This window comes from Aphelocoma coerulescens, chromosome 8 (genome assembly GCF_041296385.1).
Source record: "Aphelocoma coerulescens isolate FSJ_1873_10779 chromosome 8, UR_Acoe_1.0, whole genome shotgun sequence".
Classification (NCBI taxonomy): Eukaryota; Metazoa; Chordata; class Aves; order Passeriformes; family Corvidae; genus Aphelocoma; species Aphelocoma coerulescens.
In genome coordinates this window covers 17,797,014-17,823,453 of record NC_091022.1, presented here as the reverse complement: position 1 = coordinate 17,823,453, position 26,440 = coordinate 17,797,014, and the positions used below count along the sequence as shown (strand labels likewise).

The 26,440-nt window shown below is 39.3% G+C and overlaps 1 long non-coding RNA gene across 3 annotated transcripts in view; it reads right to left on the bottom strand.

The window, feature by feature from the left end:
• The window catches only part of LOC138114021 (uncharacterized), a 254,311-nt gene extending 228,390 nt beyond the window's left edge, over positions 1 to 25,921 (bottom strand). For 2 of the 3 annotated variants that reach the window (XR_011152447.1, XR_011152450.1), the window contains exons 1-3: positions 25,746 to 25,921; positions 12,578 to 12,631; positions 4,678 to 4,780 (exon numbers count right to left, since the gene is read on the bottom strand). This is a non-coding gene — a long non-coding RNA (uncharacterized lncRNA). Of the gene's footprint in view, positions 1 to 4,677; positions 4,781 to 9,458; positions 10,864 to 12,577; positions 12,632 to 25,745 lie in introns of those variants that run through there. The other variant, XR_011152448.1, reaches the window with a different exon arrangement.
• Between the last annotated feature and the right edge of the window lie 519 nt (positions 25,922 to 26,440).

Here is a 26,440-nt window from a genome sequence, read left to right as displayed (position 1 = left end):
CTACCAAAATGTTAAATAAATTAGGCCAAAATGAGTCACCAGCAAGATCTTCAGATGTTTCATAACAGCATTTAGCTATAACCGAGGGTAAAAATGGCTCTCTGAAGTCTTTCCACACTTTTTGTTTAGTCCAGCCTAGGATACCTATGGTCAAGAATTGAAAGCCTTTGTGGGATATGCCCAGCCCCTGCCCTGGAGGGATCTCTGCTGAGATAAGAGATTTCGCAGTCACCCAGCAGGACTCCCTGGAAAGGCAACCACTTCTTTGGTCACGGCGAGGAAAGGCAGACCCACAATTCTTTAGGAGACCCTATGCAGATCCTTTGTAACCCACTGGCCTTCACCCATCCCCTGAATCCCTATAAAAGCAAGCTCTATGGGCCCCTGTGGGTCAGAGAGGGTTCTCGTCCCTGGCTTTCCCCTTCGCTGGAGGGGACCCACAATAAAGCTACCTCTGTGTGGAACCAGCCACACGAGCCTCTCGTCTCTCTCTCTGGTCTGGCCTGGCCTGGAGGCTGCCCTGCAGAGCTGAGCTGGAATCATGAGCTGATAATCACTAAAGAGCTGACAGCCTCTGCAAGGGCCCTCCTGCCAGCAGCTGAGGGAAGACACCGGACCTCGGGAAGGCGATTCCTTTCGGGACCATCTCCCCGGACCTGTCACCTCTTCCTGGGTCAGAGCTACTGACCCCATTACCAGCTGTAATAAGCCTTCTCATCTAGAAGGACAAGTATCTTCCAATACACTATTGTGTAGCCTTTAGGGAAAGCAATGTTTCAAGCAGGCAACATTCCTTTCTACAACACTCCTCTATACTACCCAGAAACTTTGTGAATGCAAGCTAAACGAAAATTACTTTATTTATCAACATGGAATCTCCCCTTTCTTTTTCACTCCACCCTCTTCAGCATGCTTTTGCCATTATGGTATATTACCTCAGGACTGCTATTTATCCAAAGATTCTTCCAGAGGCAAGAACTGGGAATAAAATGGGGAAGAAGGGGGAGAAGGGAAAGGTCTCAGGTTCATGGCTTTGTCTGTGTACTTATGTCCATATGCCTTTTTTCCCCTTCCTACTGCCTTCTGCCAAATAAAAATATATTCAGTGTCTGCTATTGTATTGAAATGTCTCAGGCAGTTCATCAGTCTAGCACAGCTAATACTAGTTTTAGTCATTAAACAAAAAGTGAATACTTTTCTCTGGCTCTTTTTATATATACAAATCACTCCTTAAAATTGCCTCAAAACACACTTGCAAGCACTTCGACTGACATTACCATGATCTGGAGAATTCAGTTCCTGTAGTATATGTAGGTGCTACCACTCTTCTCTTGAAAAGCAAAGGTTGTTTATATTGAATGTCATTCATACACTTTCATCTTCACCCCCACAGAAGAAAGTGCCAAGATTCCACTTTCAAAAGGATCAGACCTTTGACCAATATGGTTTACCCCACAGGTGGAGGAAGGTTCAAAAGCACAATAGAGGAAGTCTGAGCTACTCTTGTTCTGGGAAACAGACTGGAAATGCAAACTATTAAGAAGAATCATGGCTTTACTACTCAGCACACAAAGGACAATATTAAACAATGCAATGGATGAAGTGTTTCCCAGACCTTCAACTATTAAGCCTGCAACATAGCAAATAATGATGATTTACAGACTTGTTGGGGTCCCTCCCCCTGCCATGTAGCCCTGGGAGAGGGGCCCTGAGGGGACACACGGGGTTTCCCTGCCCCTGCTCAGCCTCGTTCCCCATTGGTTGGTTTGTGTCCCCTGCGCGGGCAGGGACCCTCGGGTCCCGTGACTGTAAGAGTTCCTCGGCAGAGCCCGGCCATGCGGCTGGGGAAATAAACATCTCTGAAACATCTCTCAAGAATCCGTCCATAGATATTTCTTTTCCACGGGACTCCTGGTTTGATATAGGCGTGTTACAGTATCCCCACTGTAACACAGACTTTTCTCAATTTTTAATTAATGATGATGCCTTAGTTTAGGGTGCAAATATTCAAGATAGAAAGTGTAAAATCATGAAGCAGAAAAAATAAACATTGTCTTGAATAGTACACAGAAGAAAAATAATGTAATCAGGGTGAAGTTGGAAGCCTGCGGTCATTGGAAGTGAGGTATTTGGGACTGAGAAAGATTGCTGACAAGAGCAGTGTAAATGGAGTGTTGAATCACTTAACCACTTATTTCCTTGCTCTTTGTTTGTGTTGGCATACAGGAAGTCTAGCAATCTTAACCAGAAGCTGATAAAATCTGAGTGTGTGGCTAGGTAGACAGAGAAGCAGACGAGTAAAAGTGTAATATACATCAGCACAGAGCATAAATAACATTGGCTAAGAAACTAAAACAGCTTTGTTTCATACGTCACAAAGTAGAGACAGAAGTACTGTGTAGCACAATACAACACAGAGCTGAATAAAAGCGAAAAAAATAAATTGAAGAGTTCCGTGACTTTAGCTCAATAGGAGGCAGTAGCACTTGGAAACTTATTTAAATGAGGTTCAAGATACCTTGTATATCTCTGTATATGAATCATTCTGTTAGTAAGACACACTACATAAAAATTTCAGATATGCAGTCTGGCTCACGCAGTCCAGCTCTCCCACAAGGAGAGCCTGGATACATTCACTGCTTTATGAATGAGTGTATCCAGGTCTTTTGAGTTCTAAAGGAACCAAATAAAAGATATCATGTTCAAAAAGAGTAAATATGGAAAACAGGTAAGCAGACTGTGTTTTATAATAATCTATCTACAACAAACCACCTGAGCGCATACGAATTCCAACAGTGAATAGTACCCCTTCAGAAAGGCTCCAAGAGTACCTATTCCTTTTTTTTTGCTTTTTAAGTGGCAAGGCACCTAGTGTTTCCTCATAACAAGTTCTCTGTCATGATATCCTAAATCAGTATAAGGTAAATAACTCATGATCTTCTTCTAAAATTGCAAAGCATATTCCAGTGAATCATGTATGGCATTTTGCATAGTTAATGAATTGCTGAAAAGAACTACTATACAATGCTTAGGAAACCAGGCTTAGACTCTGCAGTATCAGCACTTTGTTCTTCTGGTCAGTTCTGTCTCATTGCTATGCTCAGAACACATACTGGTCTGAATGCTCTAATTTGATACTCTGCTGGTCTGACGTGATCAACACCTCAGTGACCTTTGCCTGGTTGTCTGACAAGAAAAAAAATCGGAAAGGTAAGTTATGGCAATGGATAGGTCCTGTCCTTATTGACTGGAGATGTTTGCAAAAGCAGAGAGAAAAATAGAGTGATGGTATTCATACTGCCAATGTATAACAAAGGAGGATAGACAAATACCCTATGTCATTAGTAAAAAGATCTTCTTCTTGAAGTTCTCTTAGGGGAATAAAATTTTCCTATGTGAGCTATTTGGAAATGTTTTGTATTTCTTGCCCCCAGTTTTTCATATTTTGGTTCATTTGTTTTTGGTGGGGTTTTTTAAAGTTTCCCAACTTGACCTTGCAATTGCAGACCTAAAGAAAAACTACTGTTAATTCTTTTTTCCTGTGAATGGGACCACACAGCTGGGTCTTCTATTTGTTCAAAAGCAAAGGTCTAAGTTCTGGAAGATGCTGAGTGCTCTCAGCTTGTTAACTTCATAGATCAGAAAATCACTTGACAGAGGTACAGATGCAATTATTTTTTGATTACTTGGTCTGCCGTCTCTCTGTCTCTCTCAGGCAGACTTTTCCCCTCCTAGACTGTTCTACCCACCTCACTATCTCTGTACAACCTCTTCTGAACTACACATGCATACATGTAACAGCCCCCAGATTCCTTCCTTCCCAGGATGGCTGGGAAAGAACCCAACCCCACCCCTCCAAATTCCCCCATTTTCTTCACACAGATTCCACTCTCTTTATAATCAACAAGCATGAAAGATAGCAAGTGTCTCTTGGACAAAGAGTGTCCAAGAGACACTTCCAGCCAGTGTAGAAGCCAGGGCATGGCCAGAAATTGGACACTTCACTGTATCACTTTTGGTTTTGCCCTGTAACACATCAGCAGAGCTTCCTCACAAACTGCATGCATTTTAACAATGCCTTTTTTTTTTAAGGCTGGACTCATATTTCTGAAGCATCATAATTTTTCATATCGCATTTCAAACTGTAAAATAATTTTTAAAACCTGTATTCTAGTCAAGAATTTACTAATTCAAATTTACCATTAGACAAGTGACACATCAAGACCTTAATGAAGAAGTGTTGGGGTAAGAGTTTGGTTAAAGACCAGATTTCAACAGGTACATTTCAAAGATATAATGCAATTTGAATTAACCTACCTTTGGATTTGTGTAGCTGAACACAGATTTGTAAAAGAACTGTGCCAGTCTCCTACAGTAGCTTGTTCCAGACTTCCCTATCTCTGTGACATAGTGTGTATGAATTATATATAACATTATCCAAAATGTGATGGTATAATAGCAACAAAACCAACCCCTCCATACAAGTTGAGAACTGTCTTTCAGCCAGTATGCATGATTGTCTACATAAATTAATTCAATGAATAGAATACAGAATACCATTAGCATTTTTTCTTCATCTATCTTCATTTTCTAAGCAGCTCAGTTAAATAAAAAAAAAAAAAGTGCTGGTTTTTTTCATTGCTGTTAGTTTCACATTTTAAACAAAGACAGACCAACCTTAAGCCTTTTGATAAATATGATACCGTAGTAACTGCAGCATTCACTTTATATCCCATTTCTCCAGGTTGCTGTCAGCCAGATGTCACTTGCAATGCAAACACTAGAAAAATATGAAATAATAATTTCATACATCATCTATGCGAGCACGAGCCAGTCAAACATTCAATACAAATTCAGACTGCTACTACACATAAAGCAAATATTGTCCAAATAATATTTAGAATGATTGAAAGGCTTTTGATTTGGAAGTGTATTCTCTTAAGCTAAGTGGTCCCCAAGACCATCCAGAAAATTCAATTGTTTCATTTTAAAATGTTTTCTGCCCAAAATTATATCAAATCCTAATGTCTCAGTAGAAACACATGGGATTGGATTGCTGACTGGGCGCCCGATGTCAGAGAGGAATCTAATTTTCCGATGGCATTTCCTCATACTGTCTCACCAAAACACAAAATTGATAAAATTTTAATGGATAATTTTCAGAGAAGGACATTAGCCATGATGCTGGGAAATAGTTCAGGAGAACACCATGTAGCATCAGAAAGGCAATGTATCAGAAGACAGTTTGAAAAAGTATTAATGAAACACATGCCTTACATTTTATGTTTTTCTCTTGAAACTAGAAGCAGAATTCAGAAGGTAAGTTTTGCACTAACAGGCGCATCTCTCTTTCCAGAGCATTTTTTACAAGTGGTCTCCTTAAAATATGGGTGTGATATGTTACTTAAAAGGGCACAGTGTTCATCTTTTACTGGGGTGACACAGAGTCAACACAGTCCTCTTCTTATTGAAATAAATTGTGAAAGTCATATTGACTTCAATGATTACATCACTAACCACTCCATATAACAAAATGTTTTTGTTAAGTAACTCTACAGAAAAAATTGCAATGCTGAAATAAATGAAACATCGCCCTTCTGGATCTCCTGATGGGGCAAGGTACTGCAAGCACTTAACACCAAAAGCCATGACAAGATGAAAAGGACTAAATCCTACTCCTGATGACAAATAAGTTATAGCAGGGAGAAAGGTAGTAATTAACTGTATTAGGTTATCACTCAGTAACAATGTAAAACATGTGTATGGAAATGTGCTATTTAAAATGTTTCTCCTCTGAATAATTTTCCTTTCGATTAAGTTAGGTCATTAATCATTTAAATTTGAGACTTATTTAGAAAATACAAGTGGACAAGTGAAAAAAAAAAGTGAAATAAGATTTTACTAACCTTTGTAATTGATTTTGAATTTATAATGGAAGTGTAACACTGGAATATATGGTGAACTAGACTGACTCAGCTTTTCAGCACCCATTTCTTGTCATTTATTACTATTTGGGTTTTGAAATCTGTATATATATATTCAGTGTATTCAGGTGAGTGCTTATGCCGATAGAGAAAGGAGCAGTAGCATTTATGCTTAGGAGGCTTATATCTGCTTTCATCAAGAGTTAAATCTTAAAAAAATTTAATAAAGATCCAAGTAAAAATTGCAGAACATTAAAAAGACCACAACAAAAGAAAATCACAGTGATTAAAGGAGAGGTTTAATTTTATGGGGGAGAAAAAGCCTGCCCATACCACATGCCAAGTCTACCACAGGTTGGGATTTTTCTTTTACAGTAATCTGAAAAGCATCACCGAAGTCCTCAGACTTGTTAAAGACTAGGGCTCAACATGTAGCCAAAGATACTTCTGTAGCTACAGCTTTCATTCAGAAATGCTGACTTTTATTTCACTGCTCAGACACCAGAGCCATTGTGAAGAGGAAGAAATTAATATTTTGGTTGAGTTCTTTGTGGTTCACTGCACCCTTCTTTCAGTTAGCCTTGGTAGGAGACTTCTCCAGATCTAGCCAATTAAATGCTTTTGGCACAATGCAAAATTCATGCTGGACTTGGGGTAATACTGTCCCTGTCCGGCTCCGTGGGGTCCTGCGTGCCCCCACAGAAGCAGGGGTGGGTTCAGTGGTACAGTCGGTAGCAAAGAGCCGAGAAGGGCATTTGCGTGCGTTCCGCCAGGAGCATTTATTGCTGCTACACTGTCCAAGGTTGCAGAGGCAAATACCAACGGGATCCCGAGGTTCACAGTTTTGTCTGGGGGCGGGGAAAAGGTGGGACCAGGGAATGGGGACCAATAGAGAATATCTGGGGGAGTGACGAGGGGTAGAGGCTGACAGCCAACCGGGGAATCCAAACTGGGATAGATTAACATAACAGAACAATGATCCTGGGAGAATCCTTTCTGGTCACCCCAACATAAAGTGGTTCCTGTGGTACTAGGGACTTGTACTGAAAACTCTCTGTCCCTTGTAATGTATGTTCACTGGCCACCACATTGGGGGACCCTAAGACATGGCTCCCCCAAACCCCAGCTATGTGCTGAACATAACCAACCTATAATTGCCCATCTCATGGGCCAATCAGTGAGTTATACCTTCCCCAATGCTTTTGGCATTTTTGCAACACCAATCTGCTAAACCGCCACATCTAGTCTAACCTCCACACCAGTCACCTTTGTTCCTCCTGCAACTCAAAGGAGTTCCTCTTTCTAGTATTAAAAACAAAACAGGGGGAAACAGAAGGTTGAAAAATTAAAGGCCGAGCTGGAGGCTTCTGTCGTGTGTCTGAGTAGAGAAGCAAGACCTCCCTGGCTCCTTTGTTCATCTTTCCTGCTCCATCTTCTACAAGTGGAAGGCGGTCTCCATTCTCTCTGTTAATCAAAGGCAGCAGAAGAGAGCTCTGCTTGCATTGCATGAACAGTCAACTGGAAAGAATATTCAGTGCAGAAAAGAAAGTTTTTCCAGAGAGGACTGAAATTCTCAGAGGGTTGGCAAGGTGTATTGTCTTGATCTGGCTACTCAGAGTAACGAAATCTAAACAGACTTTTATTAACAAGCCTTTTCACACCTCCTCTGCTCTCAGCAGCTGAGCTCAGCACTGAAAGAGAAACTATAATGCAGTAACTTTGAGAAGCTTTCTGTGCCTCTCTCAAATGAAGCATGCATTGGCTACCTAACTGTGCATGAGCACAGTACAGCACCGGCATCAGCTTCTGCCAAAACTCTATTACTGGAGGAAATTGCAAATTTGACAGATTTGCCACCCTAAAGTCATAATGGCCTAAGAATGAAGAGGAGAGTGAAAGAGCTAATTCCCTGAGTAGACTTGCTCTGCACCCTGGCTGATCTGTGCTGATAGCCTTTGGTAGTAGCTCAAGGGCCCAGAAGAACTCTTTAATTATCAAATTGACTTATAAGTCTATTTCCAGCTTTGCAAACACCACAGAACTTTTATTTTAACCAGAAAATAGTACACTGAAAACACACCACAGCTGCAGACATTTTTTCTTCCTCATTTAGAGAAAAACTTCAAGTCTGAGGCTTGTAGTTTTATCTGTTCCTTTTTCTTCTCAAAAGGATTTCACTTCTCTCAGTGCCAGCTGAACCTCTCTTTCCTGGTTCTCTCCTTTTAAGACTTTCAAGTTTCTAAGCAAGTGGATTAGGTGAGTAACTATCTGTCCAAGACTTTGTGGGACATATTCAGAGGAGCTAATACCACGTGGGTAGATACTGGAGCAGACACAGCAGGATTGCTACAGAGGCTCCTGGCAGTTTGAATTACTGGTGCATCCGTGCGACCTAATCCCATACTTCGACTACTCAAACAATACACCCCATTGTATAACTTGCTGGTGGTTACCTGTATCAGGCACTTCATCAAATAAGAAATATGAAATTATTACATTAAGTTATTCACACAATGAAGAAGGAGCCCTGCATGCAGAAATACACTGTGTTGATTTCCACAAGCTGGATTTAATGATAAACTACAGCAAGAAATAATACCATAAATAGCACTTTGCAGTATTTAAGCTTGAAAATGTGTAGTTGGGCATAGGTTGGTTTTACATGTCTGTATTCTCTTTGCTTAAAGGTTGTTTAGAGATACATTTGCATCTCCAAGACAAAGTACTTGTTAATTACCTCATGTTTGCACTGTACTTCAAGGAAGGGAAGCTATATAAGTGCTAAGTGCTATTAACATCATCCCCTTCTATTTTTCTCTTTCAGCTTTTAAGTGAATATAGTGCTTGTGAAAGTTGTTGGATTGACAGCCCTGGAGACTGAAGTCTAAAGTGCAGCACACCCGCTGAGCCTAACAGAACTAAAATGTACAAAAGCTTCTCACCAAATTTTAAATACATGCTTCATTTAGCTATTGTTCTATGATGGCATGTAATACTACCACTGAAAGTTTTGCTGCTCCCATTTATTTGTTCAAACTCTTCCTTTATTTCCTACTTTTAAAAATAATTTCTTGCTGACGGGCAACACCCCAGAGACCGCTTTCCTGCCTTCAAAATCCTGCGTTACAACAGAACGCTGCTGAAGTGCACCTTCATGCTGCTGCAGTCAGGTACAATGGTGCGTCCTGGCATTCACTTTGCACATCACAGAAAAGTACATTAGCTAATCTCATACAGTTTTAGTACTGATCACACTAAGTGCTTGTCTGCAGAAATGCTACTCTTTATTATAATCTAAACCTGAGGCAAGGAGACTTCTAATGGCAGATCTGCTCCTCTAGACAGGAATACTAGCATTTCTTAGAAAACTCAATACTTAAACAACAATTCAATGTTTCCTGAGAAATGGGTCATCTTATTTTTATTTAAACACTACATTTCCAGGAGTACACCTCTGACCACTGAAAAAGGTTTGGAGTTTTTTTAATTTACTCTTTTGAAATCCTTTATGGTATACTAAAAGACAAATGCTACCTTCTGAAATGCCTCTCTTCACACAAGTACATTCAGATCACTTGTAAAGTTTTCTTTTGATTTCAGTTAGGGCCACTGCTCTCTCCATGAGACTGCCATTCCTGTAAACAAGTTCTCTGAATTACACAAATGTTTACTGGCTGTTGGTTTCACAGCCTCCTTTTATCCATTGTCTGCTTGCCTCCAGGTGGGACTGTTCAAGCTTTTAAGTTAAGGGACTGATCCTAGTTGAGTAGAGTGAGCACATGAGATGCAGAACATCTGCAGTGTGTAGAACTGATAGTAACAGCTGCAGTTTCAGATGCTTCCAGAAGATTCCTTCACTTGTCTTGGCAGGTTCCAAAAAGCAAGTTTGGTGCCTGGGTCATCTTCAGTCCTGCATAACTTCAAGACCCAGCACTTACAGAAAGTAATTCCTTTCCAACTCCAATTACTTTCCAGTTCGGGAAATTTCTCAGGGCTTCTTGTCAGGGCAGGCAAGTCTTTTATGATTTCCAGCCTGCAATGCTGCTCCTTTCTATTTCATCTTGACTTGATGTCATTAGTCTCCTTTCACAGAAACCTGAGCATTCTTCTCCTAATTTATCTAGATGGTACCCTGACAGCAGATTCTTTGATCAAGATTTTGCCATTTATGTCTCTTCTCCCGTTAATCATTCTCTGAAATGAGACTTGTAGCAAAAAATAATTAAATCAAGTCTGACTGCCTTCAAATTTCTTGGCTTTCTGGGATTCTGGGTGCTCACTTAGGCCAGGCCCTTTGGAGACACTGTGCTTTCTCTAGTATATTAAACAGGCCATTTGGGCTATTTTCCTTTACTAGAAGGTCAAAACAGGTTTTACCATTGGTGAAACTAAATAGACATTTACAGGATGTAGCTATGACATCCAGACACTTTGTTGTTTGGTAGTTCTCCCAAAAAGAATCCACCTTTTTCTATTTTAAAAAAAATTGAATCTGGAGGCAAAGTGGCCACACAACAATTTCTTGTCTTTATCTTGGAAAACAAGAATTCTGTATTATGCAAAATGTCTACACTGAACTCCTGCTTCCCAGCTGTACTCTTTCCTTCAGATATTGGTTTTCTGTCACTTCTTATATGCAGAGAAAAAAGTAAAAGACAAATGATTTGTTGGAAACTGGTATTTTAAAAAATCTTTTTATAGATGTGGTCTATACCTTATGTTTATCTGCCTCATGTTTTGTGAGGTCTGATTCTGAATGAAAATCTGCCAATTGTACAATGCCTCAGGATCTCTTCTCAGCAAGATGGTCCATCTCATACTGGTCAGATTTGTTCTCTCTTGCAAGTCGAATTCCAAGTTCAAGGCATTTGTGGCCTGGTTCCTAAAAGTCTAAAGGGCCAACATCCTCATTTCTCTGGCCAGTGGAAAGTCTCATTAAGAGTACAACTTATCTGTGAATGAGATGAAACTTTCATCAACCTGAGATGATAAAATAAACTGCCACAAGGGGATAATAAATATCACAATATTTAGCACCTTCCTCCTCAATGAGAAGCATTTCTTTATGACTTTGCTGGCATAAGCATGAATATAAGTATGAGCCTAAACTTACTTAAACAAGAAGTGTTATTGACCAACTTCTTCGGGCTTGACAAAAAATAGGAAAAAAAAATGACACGACGTTTGATGTGCAATCACATTATTTGGTTCAAGGCCAGAAGGTGTTGACATTTTACAATGCTCAATATATTTTAGGAATGTGTGTATGTCTGTGTGTATATAAAATAATTGTAATACACCGTGCAGATCTACATAGATATGGAACAGGGTTAAAAATAAACAAACAAACTTACATTAAGACTTTTGTGACATCCCCTATGACAGATCAGCATTTGTGCTTGAGCCAGAAATGATCATCTAGCTTTGTCAAATACCACTGGTTTTTACAAGAAATAGTTCAGAGTCTGATAAATTCAAGGCAAATCATCATCCGGTTTCTTGGAGTACAAATGGCTGCATATAAAGCATATTCTTGCTATTAAGTCTAAAGCATTACAAGACCGAAATGTTCTGTATCTCATCTCAAATTTTCAAACAATCCAATATCCAGTCTATGTATAGATATATTCTTGCTGTTTAATCTCTTAAAAATCAATCAATATTAATGTGTCTGCCTTAAACTTTTAAGGTCATTGTCTCCCTTCTGACATTTTTAACTACATCAACATCACATTATATCATTATAGACTCATGAAGCAATGTACTTTTACATTTTTGCAAGATAATGTATCTTTTGTGTTTCAGTTTTTATCATAATATAAATCTTGAAATGTAATTTACATATCTTTTGTTTAGCAAAGGAGACCCCCATTTAAGACTGTGTAATTTTAATACATAGTCTTAAAAGTGGATGACTTTTTAAAGGAAATGCACCAAAATATTCCAATTTATTCTTCAACTGAAGCGGCTGCTCCATCAGTTAATTAGTAAATTCCCTTAACAATACATTTGCTAACAATTATGGTCTGCCTGCCTTGGGCTTGCTTGACAGTAGGGTTGCCATCTGTTGAGAAGTCCATTCATGGATTTTAAAGGGCTATTTCTAGGCTTTTACTTTAAACATTGATAAGTACCTCTTTGCTCTTCAGCCTTCCCTCTACTTGTCCTGTCTTTCCTGTCCTCTGTTCATCTTCCTTCCCACCCTGCTAAGAGCACCAGCAGCCACATCCCTGCAAAAGGCTTTCAGGCACCGTCTGAGGAATGTCTGGCCCACTTTTAATGGCCGAGGTGCTCAACTGGAGAGGAGGGAGGACACTTACAGACAGGAACAGACAGAAATGAACAGGATCAATCAAGAAATTCAAAAGCAGCCATGAAGGAAACAAAATCAAGACAATGCATGGGAAATGGATGGTAGGAGCTCTGGCTCTGGATAGATGGGTATTTCATGAATTCCTTCAATAAATAGGGAACCTCTAGGGAAATTCAACACCTGGCAATCTTAGTGGATAGTGGTGCTGCAAAGAAAGCATAATGTTCACCCCTCTGGTAAATTCAAGCAATTAAACCCCCTGAAAAAAAAGGCCCTCTTAGGCTTTCTGCCCAGTAAACTCACAGTGAAAAGCAGCTTTAATAAATGTTATAAATCTCACCTCTGAGCCAACAGGAAATTCAAATGTTTTGCATGTGCAGGAGCCAGGGAGCTGCTGAAACAAAAGGTAAATGTAGATATTAGAATAGGTTATGCCCATATTCAGACTGGAGAGCAGTAGAAGCATGAGGCTCACAGAGATGACAGGTATTTTTAAAGCATCCTTTCTAGTGCCACCTTTGAGCAATTATGTTTGCGTTACACCAGAACTTTCCTTTCTTTGTGAGTGGACAAATTTGTTTAGTGATGGGCTTGCTGGTTCAATGAATTCAGGATTACTCCTTACCATGCAACATTATTGGAAAGCAATTCTGAGTTTCAGTGTTTTAGACATAAAACTAAATAAAGAAATGGCAACAAATATCTGTGGTTTCTAAAATGAAAAGATCAAAGAAAGGAGACTGCAGAGAATTTTTGATCAACACCCTGACAAGGGGTGTTAGTTTTAATAAACAGTAAGAATTTTAGGTCATTATTAAGTATGAGATGCAGTCTCAGCTGTGTTTCTAATTTCCTTTCTTGCCTTTACTGCTGTTATATAAAGCTCTGTAGTGACGAAAAATATTTATTGAAAAAATCTGAGCACACCGTTCAGGATTACGTTACTTCACCTGCCCAGAGCCTTCCCAGCCGAGGAGAAATATTTGCCTCTTTGCCCTCCATGATGCCAACAGCTGCAAGCACATTCTGTATGTGAGACAAATCACTGGACAGAGCTGCACTTGTATAAGTGAATAAGAATTTTTTATGGAGTCTGAAGACTAAATGATCACGGAATGCAGTTCCTTTTGATTGTTGCTCTTTTAAAGCCATAGATAAACACAGCCAGATCTTTGTGCACATTTTTTAAAAGTGAGTTTAAGTATATAAAAACAATGCATATTTGGCAACATATCCTGTGAGAAGGAGGTTTTTTGAAAGTTTTCTGGGAAGATGTTGTCTACCAAGCTATAAATACTATACTTTTTGTCTACCACACACTACAGGATTGTGAAAACGCAGAAGACCATGAAAAGTAAGACGAAGGAATAGTGAAGGAGAGACAGAAGGTTGGATGGAAATAAGTTATATTTGCTGCTTGAATTATTCACAGGAATCAGGGCAGAGGCCTGCTCATTCTTCTACTCTTAGTTTTTGGGGCAGGTGGGCAGAGAGGGTTGTTAGGAGAGAAGTCTCTTCAGAAATCTTCAGCACCCTCAATAAAAGCTGGGAATTAATTATTTTATTACAAGAGGGACACAAAGAACAAGTCTCTCTCTGTTATAATGACTCCATCTCTGGCTTTCCACCTATAGTATTTTTCCTTAGGGGATTATCAAGATTTTTAGTAATTATTACTAATAAGCCATTACTATGAATAATGGTAATTACAGTATCATTAAAGGACCCTAGTCATAATCACTGTGGAAGACTTATGAGCATAGTGAAGACCAAGGCTTTGCACATGCCCGAAAGTGAACAAGCACAGAGTTATACTCCAGAGAGAACTCAAAGCCTTTCAACCCTGAACTGCCAATGGCAGCATCAAACCCAGTGCTTGTCCACAGGCAAATGACTGACAATTTTTAACAACCTTTTTTTACTTTTAAAAGAAAACAAAGTGAAAACAGGAGGATTGGTGGAACCCACATAATCCCATCTCTAGCCCCAAAATGATCTGGTTGTGTGACATCTGTGTTAACAGTAAATAGTGTTTTAAAGAGCAGTGCAGATCCAGATACCAAATGGATCAAGGATGCATAGAGAACATTCAGCCATTATGGATATTCCATAGAAGGCAACAAGTTTTTGCCCAATACAGTTGGCTTCATCTGTCCCTTATTTGACAGAATTCTAATTTTTCCTTCAACAGAGAGCAAAGACCTGCCTGCTATGAGTTAATGGCTAACATATGCTCAGAGTGGACACACCTTAATTTTCCCACTTTTTACATTTCTTTTTATGGTTTTCTCTCAGGAACACATGCCCTCCCTTCTCTTTTTGCACCAGCTCTAAATCCTTGTCTATCTTGTTTTCCATCTTCAGAGTCATGACAGAACTCTTCTAAAAGTACTCTGCTGACAATTTCTGCTCTGGTTTTCCACTAAGATAAGCAGAACTGTATTTATAACCTTTTAACTTCACATATAACTTCATAACTTTAGTTTACAACTATATAAAATTTTATTTTTAAAGGATGGCATTATCTTAACATGAGCTATGAAGTCACTATATATGTATGCACACACCTACACTACGTGAGCATATATACATATTAAATACATATATCATTACAAATGGACGTATGCTTCTGACAAAACATGAAGAGAGGACTTTTCATGCTATAAAAAACGGTATTTGCAACTGCAATCCAGAATATATTGCAAAGGGTATTAAAGTGTGGATAGTTCTATTTCAAAAAAAAAAAAATTTTTCAATGTAACATGCTGCAGCTGTGTTCATTAACGTTTCCTGATCATGGGGGTCATTTTAAGAAACTCAGCACTACCTTGACAAAGGTGACCAGAAGCACTCTGCCCAAAAGTGCCCCTCCCTCTGCATTAGAGGAGGAATTGTAGGTCAGATGTTCACAGGTACATCCATCAAAGCCATAAAAATAGTTTTGTAATACTATACTTTAGAAGCTAAAATCACTCCAAAAATTACAGAAGCTGGTAATAAGCAACCTCTTTATTACTCTGGCATTACATCTACTTAATTTCTGGTTCGGTCCAGATGCGGCTGAATTTCAATATACAAACTCTGGTTCTTGGTTGTCAAGCCCCATGTACCAGTTTACATGAATTTAACAACACCACAGGGCTTAAAAAGATAAGCGTTCAGGGCTGGAAACATCTGACAATTGGTGTGTCAAAGCCTGAACAATGTACAGAGCAATATCCAGTTAGGCCAGTTCTGTTATCTGGAGTACAGAATCTTTTCCAATGCCTCATTCCTAAAAATTAGGTAGGCCTGATAAGCCGTATCTATTTGCATAGAAAAGTATCCTGTCTAAGTCTTTCATATTGCCTAGGTTAAGCAAGTTTTAAATTAATACCACAAGCAAGGTACTTACTAAGGAGGGGAAAATGCACATCGTGGGAAGCCCTATTCATTTCAGCTATACAATTTTGGAGTTTGGTTTAGAGCTTTAGGGTTTTTAAATATATTTTCATGAAACATTTTTGCTTGTTAGCTCTTTTTTTTCCCCAAATTCAGTTAAGATCTGCTTTGGATATGAATTTTTGTATAACAATATTTTTAAAGTTTTCAATTTTGACTCAAGGAAATTATCAAGCTATTATACGCCCCCGTTCCTGTGTGAAATTTAAAGGTACCTCTCATGACTTTCAAGCAGTGTGTTCCCCAAAAGAAGAGAGGAAGTGCAAAAATATAATTGTTGAGATTAAGCCTCAAATTCACTTCAACGTTCACTAATTTTTAAGAACTGATGCACTCTTAGTTCCCTATCTCTACATCAGCCCTGAAACAGACAGAAGACACATTCTTTACTTTGTTGCTGCATGAGACCCTTCCTACATTAAACATTTTTGCTTGGTCCTTAAGCAATAAGTTAGTCAGTGTGAATGTGACAGACAAGTTGCTATTTCAGACTTGAAACAGCACCTGGAGGGCCAAGACCTTTCCCACTTTAATAGTAGACCGAGAATCATGGTAGTGATCAGGGTCATATGGCAGGTGAGGAAGTCACTGATACTGAAGGATCAGATGTCACTGTGACAGCTGTAATAACCAGGGTTTATTTCCTTCAGCTAAAAACTATCCACAGAGTATGGTGAATACACTGCTGCAATATGTACCTCCTCTACCTTTGTGTCATGCTATAAACATTTAACTCCTGAAGGCTCACAGTGCAAGAACAGAGCAAATAACCCTTGCAAGACATTATAAGGGAGATATGTCAGAAGAAGAGGGTTTTCTAAATCTTGGAAATTCAGCAGAAAAGTTATTATTTGCTTGTTATTGACAATTCATTCCTCTGAGATAAAACAACTTAGTTACTAGAGGATCCCAAGGAGACAGTTGGCAGTGATGAACAGAACAGCACTCAATCGCAGCAAGTGAACATCATAAAATGGGCACCACTGGATTAAAAAGGAACCTTAAACTGTTTAGTGTACACAAAGGCAGCCTAGTCAAAACACTTCAACAATGATTTAAAATCTCAAGTTAGAGGCCAGTTGCAACCTTCAGGGAAGCCTTCTCTATTCATAAGGAGCTTCACTAATCGTAACTTTCCATGACATATCAGAACTGGATGCAGTGTGTCACAGCATGATAACTGAGCTCTGGAAATGTAACAAAAGATGTCTTTTTACAAAAATAATGGTGAGACTTAACCCCAAATTTTAATCTTTGAACTTGGTGGGAGAATAACATCCTGTTACTCATTAAGTGTTTCCATTAGCATGCAGAGAGTCTTAGGCAGGCAGCTCCTGTTTGTGTTACTGTGATGTGTAGGGCAGCACATGTATCAGGAAAGGAGCAGATTTGTGAAACCTGGTTCCAGGATGCTACACAAAGTGCATCACCAGGAAACAGGACAGGCAGTATCAGACACACTGCATTTCTGCAGATAACTAGCTATGGAAATAGTAAGTCTACCTGAAAAATAACACTACTTTCAGCTCATCTAATTGCTCAGTATTAACAGCCTACTGTTTAAGGAAACACACAGTATTTATTTTCTAACATGATAAAAACTCTAGCTATAAGAAAGCTTCAGAGTTAGAGTTAAATGGAGCCCAAAAAGGACCAGATTTCTATCTGTATTTTCTTCAGTGTAGTTCCAGATGCATTAAGACCTCAGCAGAGACCTACAAACATTATGTACGGCTTACTTTTATCTTCTGGAAAAAAAGGAGGGGAAACGGTATGAAAGAATGAAGCAGTGCCAAATGCTACAAGAAAGGCTTAATAAATAGAGCCCAGGGTCACAATGTTGCTCTTATTTGCCCTGAAATATATCACTGAAGTTCTGTATATTCATATTTGTTTACATTATAAATGTACTAAATGAGCTAATTATAGTGATCATAATTTACAATTAAAAACAAACAGTTAGAAATTTCAAAGGCTTTCAATATCTTTTCTTTAATCATTCACCCAGGCTCAAAATATGCATTTTTTAGATTAAAGCATTAAAGTTGCTAATTATATTCTCAGAACTAACAATTATTTCTTTACCCTTTTACTACCTTCTTCTGGCAACAAAAAAATGTCAGCACTGATTTAATTTTTTGTTATTACAGGATTAAAAGAAGTTTCTAAAATGCAATTAAATGTGCCCTATAGCAATAGTAACTTTTCTATCAGCATCCAAAGCCTCTTCACTAAAACAACAGCATAAAAAAATTATTCAGACTTTCTAGACATACTTTTTTTCTCCTTTTATAACACATTCCTTTGGTGATTATCTCCAATGACAACTCAACCATCTTAATGAGACTTTGTGCAAATCTAGATCTTGGTAAAAGGGAAAAATGAAAGTTAAAGAGGCTGTTAAGAGTGCAAAACCCTGAATATGTCAAACACTGGTTCTTCACCTTTGGAAGCTTAGTTCAAGTTCACCCCGAGGCCTTAAGTGAAAAGCTCAACAGTCCCAACTATGTCCCTACCTGATATATCACAAAATCAATTACTTTATGATGGTACATTTGGTAACCTATGCTCAGACAGAATCAAGTTTTTTCCAACTGGGAATTCACCAATTATCTTCTCAGTGAATTATTTTCAGATAAAACAGAAGTTCCTGCTATCAGCAGGAGTTTCTCATTATACTGCCTCTCGTTTAGCAGTTGGGCTGTTTTGGAACAGTGGTGTTGCACTCAGGCCATGCACCATTAGCTGCCGTGTGATCACAGCAATCTGTGGTGACAGGACACCAAAATGTGATTCAGTGCCCACTTTTGTACCAGTTTGGAAAAGAAGAATAGTCATTGCAAGCAACCAAAGAAAAATTGTAGCAAGGAATATAACTGAAATTCTACAGTTCCTCAAGGACTTGGCTTCCTCTGGAGAACCTGGAATGGTAAGGCCCTGCCTTTAAGTTTCACAGTTGTGAACACCATTTTCTAATTGCCATCAACAGCATCCTTGTCCCAGGCTTCAAGAGCACACTGATCCACCTCATTAGTAGCTCTCCCAAATTTACATCTTGTGTTACTCACATAATAGCTTGTTGCTGGAGTGGATATATTTATGTTAATTACTTAACATTGTTTCCAATTTAAATACATAGTTTTCACATAAGTGAATGCCAGTCTGAATAATAAATACAAGTCACTGAGTGGTTTAGATGTGGAATATGCACTCTGTATGCTGCTCTTTAAATCAAGCTCCAATCATTGCAAAGGACCATTCTAGACCCTGCATTGGTCTGTCCAAACTAAGCTCATTTAGCTTAGTCTAATTCTCAGCAGTCAGAATTTTGTTTCATAAAACCACCAGCAACATAATTAATGCTAACCAGCATCCTCTGTCAGAGTTGGCTGATGGCACACACATTCACTGTCTCTGAATGGGATTACTCAGTCCTAGCACCAAGTAAGTCAGCAGTGATACCGTCCCTGTTGCAGTAATTTTGTGGAATTTATTCTGCTTTAAACAGACATCTTTCAGATTACAATATTGAGAGAAAGAGAGAGAGTTGACAATCAAACAGAATTTTGATCTTATTCTCTCTAGAGTAGAAATTTCTAGATATGAGCAGTGAAAATGATGGAAGCCTAAAGGAAAATCCCAATGTGCAAAGATGAAAGAGACAGACTGCCCAAATAAAGGATGGTGTAATAGACAGAGGCCACATAATGAATTATAGAAAAACAAGAAGTCAAAATTCCTCTTTACCCTTACACATAATACAGGGACATAAGGACATGCAATGTCACTGAGAGAACATAAATTTAAAAAAGAGTTTTAGTCATGTTGACTTCTTATGACTGTTCAGCAAATTTACACTTTCCCCACTACAAAATGGGGATGATATTCTTTCTTCCCCAACACAGAAAAACTTGTTGGGGAAATATTCATATAATTCTATAATGAAGAATGCCATTGAAAATAGTAAAAAGAAATTAGTTATTTCAAGTGCAGTGCAGGTTTGGATTACATTAGCTGGCATAGTGGACAATAAATAAGGCCTAAGGCTATAGACTAGGCAATGAAGTTAAAAAGAAATATTCATCACCTTCCTTGTTCTCTGCAAATCATCACCTTCTTGTGCAAAATGAGGCAAAACTAATTAGTGATTTGTAAATAAGGGTGCTACTGTAACACACAGATGAGAGAAGCTGATTTAGGATTCTAGGGCCATCCTTGAAAATCCAGTGCTTGATCTTGCAATCTAATTGACTTGTGTCTTCTAATACAAAGTTACAAACAAGTTACCATTTCTACAAAAATAACCAGATTATTAAGTTGATTGTTTGCAAAATAAATGTGAAATGTTTTAACTGCTGCTCTAGAGAGATGCAAAGTATTTCATTTGTAGTCTTTGATTCTGTGAGCATTTAGTGAGTTTCTCATAGGAATACTGCATTGCTAAGGAGCATTTCAATTCCTCTGTAAATGTTACATTCTTCTCTTGAACCTTATCAAGAAGCCCACTCAAAGCTCATGCTTAGATTTCTGCATCTTTTCAAGCCATGTGCTTTCTTCATCAAGACCAGAAATATGCCCACCAACATGGTGATGAAGAACAACTGGACAAATCAGAACTTCCTAAGAGAAGAACCTCATGTACCTGTTCCATTTAGGAAGGCCTCTGGACAATCAAGCCAAAATCTTGATGGAAGTATTTTGCAGATCGAATGAATTGTCTCAAAATAAAACAAAGGAGTAATTATATCGAAAGTTATAATGCATATTTATTTAATGTATAGTCCTGAACAAAGGGAACTTACAGCAGGCCATAAAAGCTGTTTTTTCTTTTAGAGCACAGCTGGTATAAGACAGCACATGCTTTTTTGTAACAGTACAGTGGGAGTACTTCTGGATATGTAGATAGATTTGAAAATATAAAAAACCCATGGTAAAATTTTGGGTGATATGGCTACAACTTCCTCTGCTAGGTTGGATGAGATGAACTCGGATGTGTCAGAAAGGCCAACGCAGGAGATTCTGCATCTAACATAGGGGAGAATAAGGTATCAGGAAAAATTTCTTCACTCCAACCATTGTCAACCATCAGTCTGTCCAGGGAAGTGTTGAGTAATCATCCCTGAAGGTATTTAAAAGACATGTAGATGTGATACTTAGGGAGATGGTTTAGTGGTGGACTTGGCAATGTTGGGTTTGCAGTTGGATTCAATGATTTTAAAAGTCTTTTCTGACCCAAATTATTCTGTGATTCTATACATTGTGTTACAGACTTACCAAGAAGAAAGCTGGCATGCCACAGAATAAGTTTCTCTCTAGTCCATGGGTGTTTTACAAATCTGTAGGATAAATACCAACCTGTGTTTAAACTCTTCTGTGCAGGAACGTTTGGGGTTCTTTTTAATCTTTTGCATGAACAGGGACTAAAGGGGCTAGATAATGTAAATACTGATGTCCTTTACTTTATGTGGACTGATGAGTTGCACAATGTGTTCACTCTGCTGGAGGCTGAGTGTTTACATGTAGCATTGTCTTAGCAGACACCTCGCAAATGCCAGCAGTCACAGCATTACAGAAACAGGAGGATTCCTTGGAGAAGAACGCAGCTGGGGCATTTGCTCAGCATCAGATGTGCAGATGTGGCACTGAGGGACATGGTTCAGTGGGGGACTCAGCAGGGTGAGCTTTATGGTTGGACTTAATGATCTTAAGAGTCTTTTCCAACCCAAATGAGTCTATGATTCTATGTTGTCCTGTTGTATGGACAACATGTCCATGTATGTTGGGGTGGCTCAGCCCGCTCTTGGGCTGAGGCCATGGAATGCCAATCAAACCAGGGCCATCCACTAGGTGGATTTCCCTGCCCAAGACAGTGGGTTGGAGAGTGGATCAGAGGATGTCACTGAAGTCTAGGTCTCTTCCCGCTGGGTGGTTCCTGGGTTCAAGTTACCTCCCTCGTTCTGGAAAGTTCTTTGCTATTTGGTTGTTCATTGGTTCCCTGTTGTGACTCCCGCCTCCCTGTTTTCCCCATTGGTTCTGGTAAAATTGTATCCTCCCCTTTGACTGTAACCCATTGGTTACTTCCCTTTTCCCCACCTTGTTCTGCCCCCCCCATTAAAGGCTGTGCACAGTTCCCCTCAGGGCCTTTCTGGTCCTTGGACCCTCCTGCTAATAAACTCGCTGGAACCCACACCAGAGGCCCTTCTTGCCTTCTTTGCTTCCAGGCTGACGCAAGCCAAATCCAACAGCCACCTGACGTGCCTTCTCTGAAGAGGAGCCAGCACGCGCGTCCATCTTGCACCTTTTCCCACTGCGAAGTCATCCAGCGAGGACGCTGTGGAAGCTGACTCTGCGTCCCCTCTGCCCGAGGGCACGCCGAGGCTTGTGCTAATGAGCCTCAGGTTGCATTACTGGCATGTTAGACTGTCACCTTAGGACAGTCAAGTAGCCTTTCATCATCCCTTCTGAGCCTCACCCATACCTCAGGATGAACTCCAGAAGGTACTACAATCTACCATTATTGAAGAGACGAATGGTTCTATTAGAGCAAGTCACACTTGCTGATGATCAGCTGTGTGGAATGCAGGCTGTCCATCAACTGGATCAAGTCAGTAAATGTTGGGAAGGAATCATAGAATCATAGAATGGTTTGGGTTGGAAGAGGTCTTAAAGATCATGTATTTCCAACACCCTGCCATGGGCACGGACACCTTTCACTAGACCAAGTTGCTCAGAGTCCCATCCAGCCTGGCCTTGAACACTTCCAGCAATGGGTCATCCACAGCTGCTCTAGGCCACTGGAGGGAACATGCAACTGGCAGATCCTTACCCACTGAGGGTAAGAGGGGTGCCATTTGTATTGTAGGCAAATTGTCCAGCCACATCAAAACCAAATCCTATTGAGACCATGTGTACATTCAGGGCAACATTCAAAATTACTATTATTCTCCATATTCACTGGAATTTCTCAATTCAGGATGAATCTGGACAATTAAACTGCATCATACAAGTTCACTTTCTGAATAAAGGATTAATAAACCAAAAGATTTTTAATTTGTACATGCAGAACTTTCCTGCATGGTACGCTATTCTGTTGTTGCAATCTTCAGAAAAGAATATCCACCTAGTCCAACTGTTGACAAAAAGCAATGAAATCGATCATGCCACAAGGGTGCCAAGATACCTAGATAAGCAACTAGTAAGGAAATTTTATTAAGGAGTTTCCCAGGTCTCCTGTCTGCATTGACATATATCTGGCTTTATCTAGAGTTAAAAAGGCAAGAATCCATTACAGAGAAAGTCCACGGCATAATTAGAAAACAATCAACACTTTTTCTAATGCTGATTTCTTCTTCGCTTTAAAGTGCTTCATTGACTTTAATTAAACTTGCCCTAGGTTATGAATCTAGCAAGCTGCAGAAACATTTGAAAATTAAATAAAATAAAAGCATCTTTCTTGTCTGAAGGGTTTTTGCTTAGCTGTACCACACTTCTGACTTAGAGGATTTTTGAATTATTAGAAATGCTGTATGTGACACTGCAAGAGTGTTGGTTTTGCTCCTGAATTAAAATGACCTCCCACTCCACAGTAACAATCACAGCATTAAATTGTTGAGATTATCTCCACTGCTCTTCATTGCAGAATTCCTCTGCTGGTTTCTGAGAAATGGTGTGATGCTCTCACCACAGACTTACACCAACCATATTCCCAGTTTTGTCTAAGGCCAAAGGAAAGGAATGTTGTATATTTAGAATACAGGCATTTTTCATGCCAAAAGCTCAGGCCAAGGTTAAAAGTACATGACACAGACTTTTAAGGAATAAAGAGACAGCCTGTGTCCTGCCCCAGCCTGGGTCTGGCTCATGAGAATGTGACCAAAAGTCCCAAGAATGAGAGTGAATGGAATAACTTATAAAACATAATCATCAAGAGAAAAGAAGGTGGGAACAACCATATCAAATATATTCCAGCCTGGAGTCATCTAGCTTCAATAGATATGACCCTCACTTTATTAAAATTCTAAATAAAATAAATTCTGGTCAAATATGGGCCTGGTAAAGAATTAGGAAAGCTCAGGTCTGAATTAATTTTACAATTTGGTCTGCCTCTATTTTGAGTTGCTCTCTTTTTCTCCTCTGAGGAACTTCCTAGAGACAACTGAGAAGGGTTCAAAACCTGTATTTTTTATCTCTAGAAAAAGCAAAAATATATTTTAGAAAAATTCCAAGTTTTGCTAAGAAAGCAGCAATTACTTGCAATTGTGTGCACGTCTTGGTGAAGTACCAGAGTATTGTAGTTTAGTCTGGGGTTCAAAAGACTTGAATTCAAATTTTGAACAGCATTTTTATTTCTTTTTCTTCAGACATCCACAGGTGTCTGAAAAAACAGAATTTCTATGCGTCAGAAGGCTACTATCCTCTACTACTCTTAAGTTATTACCTAGACATCCTCTTGGACTAAAGTCCAAAGAAAGATCTTCATAAAAGTCTGTGACACCAGGATCAACCATATCTGTAAATTTAACATATATAAGATGTCTACAACAGAATACCTAAAAAATATGTTAATTGCCATTTGTTACATCTTGAATGTGTTCATAACACTGATGAAATGTGAAGGGTTTTCCAAACTGGTAAAGACAGGCAGTGCAAGCAATCTATACTAAGATACAACTCTACTTTCGTCCACTCAAGCTGTTTAATACCACATCAGACTTACTCCATAGTTTATGGGTATTTTCCTTCACCAGAGTATTTGAGAACTTTCCATTAACTTCAATAGATGCCAAAACAGGCCCAAGAGCAGGAAATGAAGAAATATACTGTACCCAAATGAAATCATTGTGGGAATTTAGGTGGGCAAAATGTAATTATTCACACTTGAATCTGGATAGAGCTCTAGGTTTATATCCCCATTCTGGCAAACATATGAGATATATAATAATCAAGAGGAGCAGGGCTGCTGGCTTTCCTCTCAGTCAAAAGAAAAGAATAAAGAAGGAGAGTGATCTGTTTGCTTGATGCTGAGTAAAAGGAAGGGATGATATTTATTACATCATCTGCAAGGCTTGCCAAGAAACAAAATGTATTAAATAAACAATCACATTTGAAAAATTAGAAATTTGGGTCTTTTCTGGTGCAATTTGAAATGTATGGTTTTCTTTCGTGTTCAGTCCTAGGGAAAAAATCTTTGGAAATTGGTGTCTTTGCAAAATACTGATACTTATGATTTCTACATTCATTGATATAGGTGAGGACACCAAGAAGCACTGAAAAAAAATAATGGACTCTCTTGCAAATGTACTGGATTGTAAAATAGCAAAAAGTTCCAAACCTTGTAATAGAACTGCATTACATTCTAGCAAAGTGGATCCATTTCTGAGGTGGAACATGACAGCTTTTTAACTTTCTACAACAATATGTGACAGAAGAATACTATATTCAGTTGATACCGTAGGGTGATTTATGGAGGCAGAATGTAATAATATAAATTGAGTTTCAGAAAGACACTGTGACTAATCTTACAAAAAATGCTACAGGATGTTTAATAATCCTGGTGGGTCAGAAGTTGTTCCACAAAAAATTCTCTTAAGACTGATTGTTATTAAAGTATGTACTGCATTTGGTTCATTTTTCATTTAACTATGTAGTCTAAAACTGCTGTCAAGTGCAAATATTTGAGTTGTAATTGGATACCCATACAAATGGAATAGAGCCACCAAAACTTCAATGAAAATTACAATCATAGAATACTTAAGGTAGTAAATGCCCTTTGAAGAGCTGTTAAGACAAGCATCTGTCCAGATCTTTTGAGGTCTCCCTAGCAGTACTCATGGGTGTTTATTGTCCCATTAATCAAAAACAAAGGAGCAGGAATGAGGCAGCACACTATAACTCTTTCTTTCAGCATTGCCTCCCTTCAGCATTTAAGGCTATGGTGCTTATGAAGCCATGAGTGGCAATTCTGAGAAGATTGAAGTGAGCAGAGAGAAGGGGAAGACAAAACATATATAGCTGAGGGGCTTGACTCAAACCCCTTAGAAATTAACTGAAGTCTGTGGTTTACTTACAAGGCCTCTGTGTCAGTCCTAGTGGAGAAGCAGAGCAGTTTTCACAGTATGTCTCCCCATGTCTGCAGAAAGGCTGTGACTGCAAGCGCTTGGAGCCCTGGTCTGAGCCAACATGGTTTCACAAGGAGATGAGAAAGAAACAGACGCCATTCCATGGGTCTGCCATATACTAACACTACAACACGCAGCACTCCTGCCAAGGCCTCTGCAGGATGGGAGTGTGGAGGCCCCATGGGATGGCAGGGCCTGGCCTGGCGACCAGGGCTTGTCCCACTCCCACCAGGGCAGGCCCAGCCCTGGGCATCTGCTGAGACACGGAGCTGGGCCAAGGCCGGGCCAAGATGTGGGGCTGGGCAGGCACGGCGGGGGAGCTGGGGTGGAGCTGACAGGGGGCCAGGCAGGGCCAGGGAGCCCTGAGGCCTGTGAGGCCTGGTGGTGCCCTCAGGGCCCCGGCACTTAAAAATAACATAAAAATAGAAATACCTCAAACAAATCTTACACTAATTTTTTTTAATAGGGTTTCCTGTTTTTCCACTGTGTATTTTCCCCTGCATTTTCTTTATGATTTAAAATCTACTTGGCCATAGCTTTCAGCACTGCACGCAGCTCTTGTCAGTTAGCCCTTGTTAACGAGAACAAATGAAAAAGTATGTTTGTGCATTTTCAGAGGCTATCCAAATGGGCTGAGATCCACT